Source organism: Falco cherrug, chromosome 6, assembly GCF_023634085.1.
Source record: "Falco cherrug isolate bFalChe1 chromosome 6, bFalChe1.pri, whole genome shotgun sequence".
NCBI lineage: Eukaryota > Metazoa > Chordata > Aves > Falconiformes > Falconidae > Falco > Falco cherrug.
Window position 1 is genome coordinate 85,879,819 of NC_073702.1, and position 14,338 is coordinate 85,894,156.

At 38.2% G+C, this 14,338-nt stretch overlaps 1 protein-coding gene across 4 annotated transcripts in view; it reads right to left on the minus strand.

Annotated features, from left to right (window-relative positions):
* Nucleotides 1-14,338, minus strand: part of AKT3 (AKT serine/threonine kinase 3) — a 161,972-nt gene that overhangs the window by 77,686 nt on the left and 69,948 nt on the right. Inside the window, exon 2 of one of the 4 annotated variants that reach the window (XM_027801498.2) lies at nt 13,876-13,951. The exons of 2 other annotated variants lie outside the window; for them this stretch is intronic. The gene's annotated coding sequence lies outside the window, so the exon portion shown is untranslated. Of the gene's footprint in view, nt 1-4,545; nt 4,565-13,875; nt 13,952-14,338 lie in introns of those variants that run through there. One more of the 4 variants, XM_055714541.1, reaches the window with a different exon arrangement.

Genomic DNA, 14,338 nt, shown 5'->3' on the forward strand with positions numbered 1-14,338 from the left:
CCCCAGTCTGAGCAGAAGATTCCGCAAGCCATGAGGTATTCAGGACCAGAAGCATACCCATCAGGTCAGCAAAGACATGATAGCTTAATTAGTGCCACTTACTTGTTATTTAAGGGTAAAAAAAATCTCTTTAATAGCATTACACTTTGTAAAGTAAAGTAGACCACAGACCAAAATCTCAGCAACAGTTTCATTTTTAAAGTGCAGTTACTCAGTTAAGTACGGGTGAGTTTAGATCTGCCCAACTTCCCCCGTCTTTCATGTCTACCTGCAGAGTAAATAACGTATGCACAAGTACTTACTAAGACTTTAAATAGGTCACTGTTTCATCATTATACAATTGAACATTAAAAAAAATAAAAAAGGTGCATTAACAATGCAGAATTTCCAGCCGTGTGTAGGACTTCTCACTGTCTGCAAAATGCTCAGAAGCGACCAGTCCAGGGGCTGTACAGGTCCCGGGCAAAGCCCAGCCCTTTAGTGCCACCTCAGCACCCTGTTAGTTGTAGCTATGTACCTTTTAGACAATTCAAAGGTCAGAAAGAAGTTTTACATCCATCTGACACGGAAATTACGCCATGGAAGGCTAATCTAAAGATTCACTAATTGCATCTTCACCTTTCCATCAGAGCAATCAACTAATTGTCACTGAAGTTCAACATGGGGATTGTTAATAAGGCCTTGCTGAACTCGATCACAACTTGCAAGGATTTTGATGATGCCCACAGCTTAAAAATCTAACTGCAGCCATTAACATTTCCGATATTCAACACGTATTTAAGCAGAGAATCAGGGTAGGGAGTAGAAGATGGAGAAGAGGAAAGGGTAAGGAAAATTACCGCCAGGCTATTTGTGCCGACTTACGTTTTCTACCACTCGGCAGCAAAACTCTTCCTATTTAGTCCTGCTTCTGCATAGCAGGATACCTGCTTGATTTTGTTATCAAGGCATTTTCATATAAGTAGACAGAAAATTGAGAAAGTCAAAACATTACTTAATTTGACAACAAAATTAATAAAGCAGATATAGCGCTAGTTACATTTGTATTGACTCAGAGCTTTCTATCGCAGATCGCTGATGCCAGTTCAGCTGGGAACACCCCTACTGACACTGCCAGGCTGGACTGATTTTACAGTGGGAAATCCCAACAAACATAAAAGCAAATAATAAAAAAACCAAAACCAAACAAAACCTGAGGTATGAGATATTTTTATGTTGGAGAAGAAATGTAAGTGCAGTATGGGAAAAGAAATGTGTAACTTTAATACCAACAACAGCAAATACTGTTCATCATTGTTACTTACTATCATCAAAACATCATCATTACATGAGAAGGTAAAGACATTTCTGAAGTTTGCTGAATACTTGAAAATGAAATGATCACAGGCCTAAATTAAGGTATGACTAATATTTTAAGAACATTTAAAATAGGCCCCGCAACAAATTTGCTGGTATCTGCAGGGAATTCAAAAGTTGAAGCCAAAACTAAACTTTAAGTAGCATATCATCCAATCGAAGTTCTAAAGATATTAACACTCTAGTTGCTTTCTTAAACAGACCGTAAAGAGACTCTTCTGTAAATTCTAGTAAAGTATATCGTATTTAGTTGTAACATAGGTGACTGTTAGGAGAGAAAGCGCCTGTTAGTAGGTTTAAATTTATCAAAATCTTATCTTGAAGGAGCAATAACTGGAAGGCAGGCATATAAAAATACTGAAGAGTTCCAGGACAGCATGCAGAGAATACCAGTGCGCCCAGAACAGGTCAGCCAGGCAACGGGTCCTCCTTTTCGTGAGGAATGAGCTAGACAGGGAGATAAGCAGGCTGTGCTCTACAAATCAGAGCTGACAGGGTAAGAACACTCGGTAGTCACTGCAGGGAGGAACAGAGGCTTTCGTTTACTTACATACATGCTCTCCAGAACAAAAACCTGTAGAGGAAGAGACTATTCTAGCAGGTGCCCTTAGAGGGCCAGCACACACCTCCCCGGTTCACTTACTCCCTCTCCTCCTCTCAGGACAACACTGTAGACTGCATTTGGCTTCTACTAGATACTCAGAAGTAGTATGAGCCATCAGAAGAACCATCACAAGAGTATGACTAGCACTTTCAAGCTCCTCTGAAGAGAGCTAACAACTTTGGACAAAAGCTAACCAGAAGAAGATACAAATATTACATGATATGTAAGTACCCGTTTACCCATGAGCACAGTTGTACCTCTGTGTTTGCCCTGCAAACTATAGTCAGACACAGGATACGTAACCTAAAAGCAATTCCAAAACACTATGGCTTCATAAGGATCCATCTACTTCTTTCACAGACGTATTTCTTTGAGGAATGTTTCTCCTGAACGGTTCCCTAACAGAAATCATGGTCAGACTACTTCTTCAAGATGTCTGGACAAACGCGCGTGCACACACACACAAAAAAAGCCCCAACAAACTAGTTTTGCCTTGAAACCCCCAATATTCCAATCCTTCTTCAAGGCCTATACATGAATATTTATCATCCACCCTTTATTTATTTTGTAATTCAATTAACAAATGGATGAACACTTTTGAAGACTAAAGTAAACAGTGGTATCAGTGAACAGTTCACTTAGCCGCTCAAGTGGTTTAATGGCTCTCAAGATGCACTCTAGGTGCTCTCTAATAACTGCATTCCTTTCACATAATCTGCCTAAAGACAGAAAAACATTTTAGTCCACACCTCTGAATAGACATGTGCTTGCTGAACTGCTTTGAAAGATAAATCCTCCCAACAAAAAATACTAGAACACAGTAGAGTATTTGAAAAGCAAAACCCCTTCCACATGTCTTCTAACTTACCAGCCCCGCATCGAGAAAAAAAATAATTTGTATATTTCACACTATGAGCAATATTCAAGGTATTTGGAGTGTATGTTTAGCAAGTACCTCAACACAAGCAAACAAGAGGAAATTTACATCTGAAATTCAGTACGTGAAAAAAAATTCCACAAGAATGGAGAAGTCCAGGCAGGCTAACCAAACCACCAGATAGCCTGACAATTTAATGAAATGGAACTGCGGTACTCAGAAAAGCAGTGGATCTGCCATGGAGAATTAATCGGTTTCTACCCTGCTTCCTGCTGAGTTAATGTAAGCTAAATTATTATTTTGCTTAAATTTACACCCTTCTAAGTTGAAAAACATGTTCTTTTAGGATCTGTTTATTAGACAGTAAGAAGAGGTCTCTAATTTCAACCACTGCAGCCAAGCAAGCCAAGTCATTCCTACATCATTTTAATTCCAGTCAAAGTTTTTAAAGCTACATGAGAAAAGAGGCACTAAAATATGTATCTCACAGATACATACAGACAATAAATATATACATATGCACACACAAAATACAGATTTAGAAACAGCTTTAAGTTGGTAGGCTCTGCTTTTTTAATAACTACCAAGAGAATACACCCAAAAGATGAAACAAGACAGCAATACATGCCTGAAGCACACGAAAATGCAATCTGATCTTCATGCAAAAAGCACCCTCATAACATGCAACTCTTTAATTAATGTTGTATCTAATAATACACTGGCTAACAAGTAACAAAGAATGCTTAATGAAGGTTTGTTTAGAACATGACCCTTGCGGCTGCCTCTGTGTTCGCCTCTGTACTGCAACCTTAATGATTTTTCTCTTTTGCCTTTGACAGCTAGTAACAAGAATCTTCCCTTCAGGACATTTCACAAAATACGTTTATTCTAGTGTTGCGATGTTTGTAGTTTTGATACTGCTGAGGAGCTTCACAAAGAAGAGCTTTCTGAGAACCGTGAGTAGTCAATAAATCCATGTTAGACAAATGTAGCACTCAAAGTTTGTAATTTTTTTACTTCACCTTAGAACTCAAACTCTCTCTTCAAACCTACACTTCAGTTCAGGTTCGATGGTTGCTATTGTTAGTCTCACCACTTGTAATCCTTACAAAATGCAGCAATTATGGAAAAATTATTAGGTAATTTAAAAATAATCTTATTTTTACAAAACCTATTTTTTAAATCACTTTTGCAAAACATCTACAGTTTTCAATATGTAAATGGCTTTAGAGGTGTGAAGGAAATGTCTTTAATATACAGCACTGATAAGCAACAGAAACCTGAGTTCAAAAACTTGCTTCCTTAAAAGAAGCAACAGCTGCCACACAGACATAAGTGAGAAGGGGGGGGGGGGGGGGGGAACCAAACTCCCTCCAAGCAGAGAACACCAAAAATTTGCCTCGTCTGTGTCATCAATTTACTAAAATGGATTACATAAAAATAATACACAAATGCTATCCTCCCTTCTTTTTTTCTTTTCCTTTCTTTTTTAAGGCACTTTTTTGTTGACTCAAACTCCAGTTCTAGGCTAACATTCGATAAAGAGAGGAGGGAAAAATGCGAATCTAAAAGCATTAAACAAAATTATATAAAAGTAAATGAAACAACCATACGCAATTTTTTTTGGTGAGAAACAACTGTAATTAATGTCAGGTCAAGTAAAATATCAGAAGTAATGCCAGTGGTTTTTGAGATTGAATTTACTTACCTTGGCCCTCTGAGGGCAGTGTTACCTAACGCACGATTAGAAGCATCAGCAGACTATTTGATTAAGTCAGTAGACACCAGTAAATGTAAAGCGCTTGTGTTAAATATTTACTTCTGATTTCATGATAACAAATTTGCAATAGAGTTCAAAGGTACTGTAAAAACTACATGATTAAAAAAAACCCAAAAACTACACCTGTCCTCACAATTCCTCTGTCCTTCAGTCTAATGTAAATGAGTAACTGTACATCATGCAAAAGATCAGACAAAACCTTACTGTATACCAAAGAATTAAATAAAAATGGGATTTTTCCTAACATGCCTTAGCATTTTAAAAGCTATTTTTATCATATATCCCCTCCCAAGTATTTGCCAGCAGCTTGAAGAAAAGCAGAATTTGGAACTAACGCTTTCTGATTCTGCCTTTTATACTGTGAGACAGCAATTATTTATTTATACTAACTGTTTTCCCACAGTTCCCAGTAATGCTAAATGACATTTTGGGCACATCTGCACTTACTTCAGACAAATTAATTTTTCCAGTCACAACGGGGAAATGGGGAACCTTTTGTGTTACATGCGGGCATCAACTTCTACCGCAGCGAAGCTTCCATTAAGTTTCCTGCAAACTGAGGAATTAAGGTGTGAAAGTTCCAGCACCTTTCACTGTCCATGACACCGCAACAATCCAGTGCAGGTGTAAAGACCAGTCAATTTATGTCGAGCTCTTCACAGCTGTGTGGCCAGAAACCAATGAAAACCACACAGATGTCATGATTTTGCAGATGACAGCAAGCAGCCTCGGGAAGGAGCTCTGGAAGTTCCTCAGCTGAGCAATGGAAGAGGACAGCAGGGACAACCCCCGCTCTTCCATGCCAGCCTAGATGTGCTGAAGAGCAGGCAAAGGGTAGCATCTTTTCTTCCTGAAGCAGCAGTAGGGTGTCAAAGACAAGGACTCCTACTGGGAAAACAGCACTCCCAAGGGAGAGGTGCAGCCACCAGGCAGGTCGAAGCCGGAGAGCGGCTTTCCATCCTCGCAGCATGCACCTCTGCAGCTGAAAAAACAGGGAGGACCAGTCTCCTCCAGGGAAAGTTTTTCCCTGTCCTGACCGTGGGGTTTCCTTCCCCCCAGGTTCTGAATGCAACCTACAGGTGTGTTTCCAGCTAGAGGTTCACTGGGGTTCAAATCACCAGCCACCCTTTTCTATCACGACTACAGTGAGTCACCATGTTATCTTGTATAAACGCAACAGTACTTCAGCTCCTGCTGCTTATTCAACCCTTTCCTGCCGCATTAATAATATTTTCTCTAAAATATCCCCCCCAAAAAAGATCTAGAGGAAAATAGGAACAGAGAGAGATACCACTATTCAAACACAAATGCAGTATTCAAACTGGGCAGCCAGAATATCCACACAAAATTACTGATGTCTTTTGGCATTTCATGGAAAATAAACGTTTACAGTACATACTTAATTTTCATATGCACAAAATCTTGTCCTTTTAAAAAATCGTACAAGAAATACTGGGTTAGCTGACATCCTGACAAATTGAGAATTGACCTTTACCGTGTCCATTTTGAGCCAACAGGAAGAAAAACTTGCCAGTTTCAACATCACTCTCACTTCCCCTTCATTCTTGAAGGATAAGAATTAGAACAATAAATAAATTAAACAGAAGTTGATATTAGTACATGCTGGCTAGAATTACAGTCTTGTATTGCATCAGCATCCCTGAACAACAAAGGAGATCAATATTTTCTAAATATGCCTGCTGTTCAGGAATGGAAAACCAAGGTCTATATCCTGGCAACATTTAGAGACACTGCTCACATTTTCTACATTTCTCTCTTGCATAAGGTTTTATAGGATCAAAGCCCAAAATGCTACACTATTTAGCTGCTTCTCAAAGCAGTTTTGTAGTTTTTAATAATGTTGAGATGTATCTGTGGTAAATGCAAAAGGAAAAAAACCCGCATTTTAGAATATTGTCTCGCTTTTTTTTTTTTTACAGCTAAAAACCTTCATGTTCTCAGTACTTCTAAATATTTATAAATTTTGTATAGAGGACTATCAGCATCAAGTGATACTTCATATAACAGAAAAAAATACTTTCTTCTGTTTTTGCTAGTAGACCAAAGGATCTTTTTCAGATTTTGACAATATTTTGAAAGTAGGATAAGTATACAAATATTCATCTATAAATTACACTGAATAAGACAGTTGGCTACAGCAGCAATGATTTAAATACACATACTTGGTACAAATGTATATACTGTCAGACAATTAACATGTAAATGGTTTTTCCATGTAGCTAAGTTGAATTCAACATCTTCCTAATATTCTCTACATTTTGTAAAACAGCCAACTCCAGTTTACACAAGAAATCTCCAACTTTCCATTGTTTGCAAAAGGGTATGAGAAGTTTGACAATAGCATTACCATTCAGCTGGGTTTCTTTGACAGATTAATGTGTTGTCAAAAATTATGTGACTTTCCCCTCTTAAAACTGGTATACTTGGTAGCATGTTTTCACAAAGCAAACTGTCTCACTTTTAAAGCTGGCACATTGCAAGAATTTTAAAATAGCTCCTCTCGACTTTCTCCTTGTCACTAGGTGTGCTCCTAGCCTCAGACGTTGCCAGGTGCCAAAAAGCTAGCACCAGCATCGTTCATCTACATTTCTTCCTCAAGCGCATTGCTACAGTCAACCTTTTTGCTTTATCATTTAGCCCACATCATCTGCACAGGATCAGTCTGCGACACAGAAATGCAGAAGCATTCCTCAAAACCACCTGCACTGGAAGAACAGCTCCACTGCCGCTGTACACATCAGGAGAACTCTCTGGTTGCATGAAATGCTTCGCGACAAGCAGCAATGCAGCACTACCCAGAGCACCTTGGGCTTCACACCAGCAATGGCAGAACACAGAAAATGGCACCATTCTGGGGAGAAGAACCGACAACCCAACTACCAGGCAAAAAGCAATTCTCCATTTGCAGGGCTGTTGACCTCTGTCAAGGCTCAGACGCAGAAATCGGTACTTGGGTAGGAGGCAGCCTCGTCTGAATTTTCAGTTAACATTAAGTTGACATAATACAAAACTGACTTCTTCCACTGCCACAGTGATGTACAAGGGGACATGAAATGCTCCCATCAGTAGTTATTGTTACCGATGACCTACAGACCTGATGCTTTCAAGACCTAAGATGGAAAACACAATAAAAAGGGGTTCCTTCACTTTCGGTGAGGGCTTGGTGGGAAGGGGTGGTTCGGTTCCTTCAGGTTAAGATTAAAGTCATGCGGTCACTGACCAAAAAAACCCAATATATACTTAACTGAAAGACATGTCTGTAGTCCACAGCTACAGTGCACCTCAACCACCGTTTCATTTTCCATTTTTCAGTTCAATACAGATATCAAGCTGCTGAATGTCACATAATATTAGAGAAGAAAATTAATTATTTTAACGTTTCCACTTTTATCTTTGAAGTAAGAGATCACCTGGATAAGATAATGCTCTCGTTTAGCCTTTCTGGGCTAACTTAATAACCCTCCATGCTTGTATCCTTTTTCACATTTCTTCCATGTTACGTGGAAGATGCTGGAAACTCAGCAGCAGCAGAAATCACCAAACAAGAAATAAGAAAGGATTTTCATGGAAGAAAGAAAAATGTATTCCTATAGAGTGATCCAAATTTATTTTATGTGCAACTGTCAAACAGGAAAATGTAAGTTATGCCTGACCAGCTCCTTGCCTTTGGAGAAAGAACTGAAAATAAGATCAAGTGAAAGAGAAAATTAGTTGCTAATCTCATTCTAACCCCTAGCATTTACTTGTCTACTATATAATACTCGACATTCACCGATCAGCACTTTCTGCATAAGAAAAGCTCAGGATGCAATAGTAGGGGTATGCAACATATCAGTCTTGAGGTAGACAGACAAAGCTATGTAAGAACTTGTATAGCACCTGTCTGCCAAATGTCTGAGGCTGAAATAACTGCATTAGTCTTTCTACTTCCACGAGTACCAAATTTATTAAGTTGTTGGGTCTTTTTAACCCCACCACATGGAGAAATCAAAAGTTTTCTTCCCTACAAGAAAAGGCTCTTTTTAGGAATAAACAACGGAGGGAGGGAAGATATTAAACTCCTGAACTAATTAACAGAAGTAAAGGAGGCGGTGGGGGACAATGATAATTAATATGTACCCTCCTCCTAACCAAATCTCCACATACATTCATTCTGTATATGCACACACAACAGCAGCATCATAAACCGTCTCAAGTTCTTGCCATTATTCAGTTCGACATCTGCACATGTTTATGCGTCTCTCCAAACAACCTCTTGAACACCCTGCTGGAGCTGTCATTTTTTTCTTCTCCCTATCTGGCAGATGGCAAGTCAACAATCGGCATCAACAGCAGCCGAATATCTCCCCCCTCCATCCGACCCCCCTAAACAGACACAATAATAACTTCTTTGTGCTTCCCCACAATGCAGCTGCTTAAACCATTTCGCTACAAGGCTGCTTTGCCTTAATAAAAAAAAAAAAAAAAAAAAAAAAAAAAAAATCCCTTCTGTCAAGTCTAAAAAGCAGCATAATGTTAAGCAAGCTAAAGCCACAGCACAGCTGCAAACGGGCAGACACATTGACAGCTCCTCCCTTAACAAAGCCCTGTGAATTGAAGGGGGTTCATCTGAGGCTCACACAGTAATTAGTATAAAAAAGTCCGACAGCCTCTATTATGCTAGGAAAAAAAAACTGGACAGAACTGGGCTGCTGTTTTGCGTCAAGAGTTCTGCTGCAGAGTAGATAAATCATGTTGGGTTTTTTTCCTCTCTTTTTAAAGACAGTAATAAGGAGGATGAGAGAAGCTAATTTGAAAACTTGGACACAGTAATTGTACCATATGGTGAGCATTTATCCCTTCTGAAATACACGCTAACAGTCACTTACATGCACAGTGCTTTGTTTTACAGTTGTTATTCTCTCTACCATATTCATAAAATGGATCTGAATATCCGATACTCCAGAGAAGTTGTGTGTAATTAGCAGCAAAACTGCCTGAGCTTAATATATTGGCCTACCATAGCAATCTAGTTAATTGCAGAAAATCCCATGCCCCCAAATTTAAATAGTGTCCACTTCAAGGATTTTTTTTATTTCTCTCAAACTGGCTAAGCATCACACATAATAAAGTTCAGAGAAATAATTTATTGACACTAATACTCCTTGATACCGTTGGCTCTAAAACGCGTGAGCGGGAGTTATTTTCCTTTTCATCCGCGCAGTATAGAGGAATTAATTCAAGAACCATTTAACAGTAACCACAAAATATTTCAGTTCCACCGTACTTGGGAAAGGAATTGCCCCATAAACTTAAAGGTGAAACTGAACTTCAGCACGGGGCACCGGAGGGAGACAAAGACTTCAAAAATCCACTCCCCCACCGCCACCCCCATTTTCTTCCTGGCTCCTATTTTGCAGTATTTTTGTTGGCAATCCAAACACTTCATTCATAAGGACCTTCAAAACTTGGAAAGCACACCATCCAACTCTCAGGGTCTCTGCTTGCTCTTTACCACACACTTCCAGCTTTTCATCCTGTTCAGGCCCCCAAACTGTCCTGGAGTCACAGAAGATAAGGAACCCGTTGGGTGGAGCTGGGAAAGGGTGGGCTTCTTTGAAAGGAAACACTGAGTTAAACGGCAAAATTAATACATCTTGGAAGTACTGCTTACAGAAAGTAAGATGTAGTCAGCTTCCAAGCAAGGGAAATAAAAAGCTCAAGCAAAATAAAAGATGAAAATTTGGTGAAAAATTACAGTCTGCAACTGAGCATAATGGTATTTGCAAAGAATCAGAACGGTTTCTTTGTATCCATCATCACCTCCGGAGACAACAGAAATCTGCTTCAGGTAAGAGACAAACACTTCCAGTGTCTCTGGATCAAAAAGGAGGTGCTGGAGCAGAGTGCTGGGTACTAAGGGGTCCCAGAACCAGAATACATTCACAATTACTAAGCAATTATAAGTAAGGTGAAAACGACTGGCAAAAACCAGCTACGCTTCAATAGTGACAGTTCAACTGAAGGATTACAAACGGAGAATTACAGCCCACCACCCTGAAGAAGAACCCAGAAATATTAAAATGAAAAAAAATATATTGGAAATTTTGAGTCATTTTGCTGGATGGTAACCAGAGAAAACTGTCTATAATTCTGCTTTTATTCGTACACTTAAATAACACAAACTGACATAAGATAAACAAGGCAGGACTGCCTTTGAGGAGGAAAATCATGCCCATCATACATATGGGATTTCTTTAAGAATGTCAAGAAAATAAAATGGATCAACACTGACTGACACAATTTATTTCAACCTTTATAAAGCTTTTAATAAGTTTAAGGAAACAGTAGTTGTGTGGATGAAAAAAGCTGTGTGGTGGAACAGAACAGAAATGGGAAACGGGGTAAAAGGAAGAGATAAAATAGGGTTACACAGTCAAATTTCCATCCGTGATTCTCTACAGTTCTCTGGTAGGAACTTTTTAGTGAATATAAACAAGAGTGATCTGGGATCACTACTGAATATACAGCAAGACGGTAAAACTCCTGAAGTTTATTAAGAATGTGAAGAATTTCAGACTGGCAAAGCTACACCTGTGAGCTGAGCAACACGAGATGAAATACAGTGAAGAATTACTTGAATTAATAAACAGTTACAGGAATAACCTGAAATACTCAATATACTGTGTTTAGTTTAAAATTAACCACTCAAGAATAATTAATGAAGTATTTGCTTAAGTATGTAGTACTGAGAAGAAAGAAAGAAAAATATTATCATGTGTAAAGTTACACAATTGTAGGAACACTGAAAATATTGTTATTCCATGATAAACAAATAAAATACCGTTTTGCTAACTATATTAAAAGAAAAAAAAAACCAAAACCTACTAGAGAACCAAAGGGCTTCAGAGACAAAACACACACCAATTAAAAAAAAAAAAAAAAAAAGGAAAAAAACCGGAAACAAACAGTTGGAGAGAAGCAGAGTGAGAACAGAAAGCCTGGATTAGGTTTCAGTTTCAAAGGAAGGACTATGACAAAAGGATTTAACACCACAAATGGCCAACAGCAGAATATCAGTCATCTCACAGGAACACATTATCAGAAGAGTTCAGAACCAGATTTTCAAGCATTCAGCATCTCCAACTCTAGGTGGATTCTGTAATGTCACCACGTAACCAGCAGTTTGCACCATGGCAATGCCAGCCGCGCTCCCACCAATTCAGCACCCAACACCTACCAGCACCCTGAATGCTGTGGAGCATCTCCAGATTCGTGTGAGCACTTTTTCTTAAATAAATCAGAATCTTATATTCAGGAAATGGGAATAAACATTCCGCATAGGCAGGCTCCTCCTTTAATTGCCACGCAATTCTGTCTTAGCACAAATCTCATACTAACCTGAGAGTATTGACGGTGAATTCATGTCCCAGCCCTTGGCCACCTTGGTTCACCTTAAATATAATCTACTACCAGCACAGTGCAGTCGGGAATATTGGAAATACAAGGAACACTTGTGAAGGAAGTGTGCAGGGCATCCCATGTCCTGCTCCGCTACATCAGCCTGGCACTCACACATCAAAACGATTGAATTCAAAACCCAAGAAAATAGGTTTTGACCAGATCAAAACAGTTACAGCTCACCATGCCGCTAGTATCGGCACAAAGGAGGGGCAGGGAACTAGCTGGGGGCAAGAAGGATGCAAGGGATAAGGGGCATCAGCATGAACTTATTTGCAAGATTAACTACTGATTCATCGGAGTGCTGGTCCACCTTGGGACTGCAACTCTGGTTTTCCAGTTCAGCTAGAAAATCAGGTTGAAGTGAAACAAATTTTGAAAACCAACTGCATCCCTAAGCAACAATGCCACAATAGTTCTGCCACAGTATTAAACCAAGAATTTCCCTAATGCAATTTCACATGTATACCAGCAAAGTCTATTCCGACATATGTGTCAAAACATGTTCTGACATTTTCTTTACACACGTACCCAGAAATTACAGATTAAAAATTAGGTAAACTACAAGGAACATGTACAAATCTCTGTACTCTGGCAAATAATTGAAAAATCACTTAAAATTTGGGAGTTGAAAAAATTTGAAAAAATAGAAATACAACCCTTTGACAGGTATTTGTGAAGTAGTTATTACAATTTAACGATATTAACAAAATCTTAGCAACATGGAGGTCCCACTATAAATTGATATTTTGAATTAACCATGTGATATTCCAATACTAGAAACAGTGCCAAGAAGATCAGAACAATTTGGCCAGTATTCTCTTAAATTAGCAGGCTATAATTAAAGTAATAGATGCCAAAAAAAAAAAAAATCTCTCAAGTTTTTAACCTCAGGATTCAAAGTATTTCTAAAATATTTCACTGCCTTAAAATGAGTAAAACTGCTCCTAACACTCACATAAGAATCAAAACACAGTTAAATTTTAATATACATATTTGACAGTATTTTATCTTGCATGATTTTATTATATTACAATTGCAATAAACATTCAAGTGAGGTGTTAAAAATTCTTTTGCTTCAAGTTTTTCCAGTCCTCTGAATTAAGAGAAAGCTTGACTGATAAGAAGAAATGCAAAATCCTCAACTGCAATTTTACTAGCACAAAATTTCTGCCTCATTTTCAGTCACATTAGAAACTTCTAGAACAAAGCTATAAATTATGAACCCCAAAATTTCAGCCACAAGATGGAACTGAAAGATGACTGACCTGGATAAGACATACAGATTTACCTAGGCAATCTCAGGATGAGGTTTGCTACCATTTTTCCACGACCAGGCACACATTTTGTGGTTTCTCTGCATTGAGTATGGGGTTTTTTTTCCCTCATCTGAATTTCTGAAAAGTTTTTAATGGCTTAGCCTCCAAAATAGTTTGATGCAAAAGGCAGTCTAGTAACTTATAGGATGACCTTAAATAGATTTCAGCAAACCCTTCAATTATTTTATTCAATGCAGAAGTTAAATTTCATACAAGAGAAAACACTGATAATCTCCTCCTACATCTGGCCTTTCTGATTTTCTGATTATACACACAGTAATTAACTGGCAACAAATATTTAACATTTGTGACACCAAAATAATAGCCACCAATAATGAAACCATAATTTTAAAAAAGTATCTATTTGCATTATTTTTGAACTAAACAAATTTGATACGGTTTTAGTGGATGGTTTTTCCTCTAGAAAGTAAACAGCACAATTTTCTAATTAATAAAAACAAAATGGAAACTGACTTACAACACTGACTTCAAAATCCTTGTGAAAGTCTGTACTGGTGATGTCACAAATGCTGTCACATCTGAGCGGGTATTGTCTGTAGAAGGTTCAGAAATGTCCATTTTAATCAAAACGTTTGTGAAGAGGTAGTTGTGTCTTTTGTTTTTATTTTAATGAATTACAGAATTCCTTAAGAATCACAGTTGCAACTCTCGTTAAAAATCATAAATCAGGTAAAAATCTAAATAACTGAAATATAAGGGCCTGATCTGCAATGGATATAGAAACACATGTAAGAGTGAAGGGAAATCCGTAGGTTATGCTTCCATCAGCTTTTAATAATGATGTTTGCGTAACACTGATGTAACACTCCCATTTTCTGATTTGCTTAAAGTGAACTACAAATTACTGCCTCAGAGTACTAAAATGCCAGTCCTAAAGTACTCCAAGACAGAAAACACAATTTCTCCAGGCTTGCAGGTTT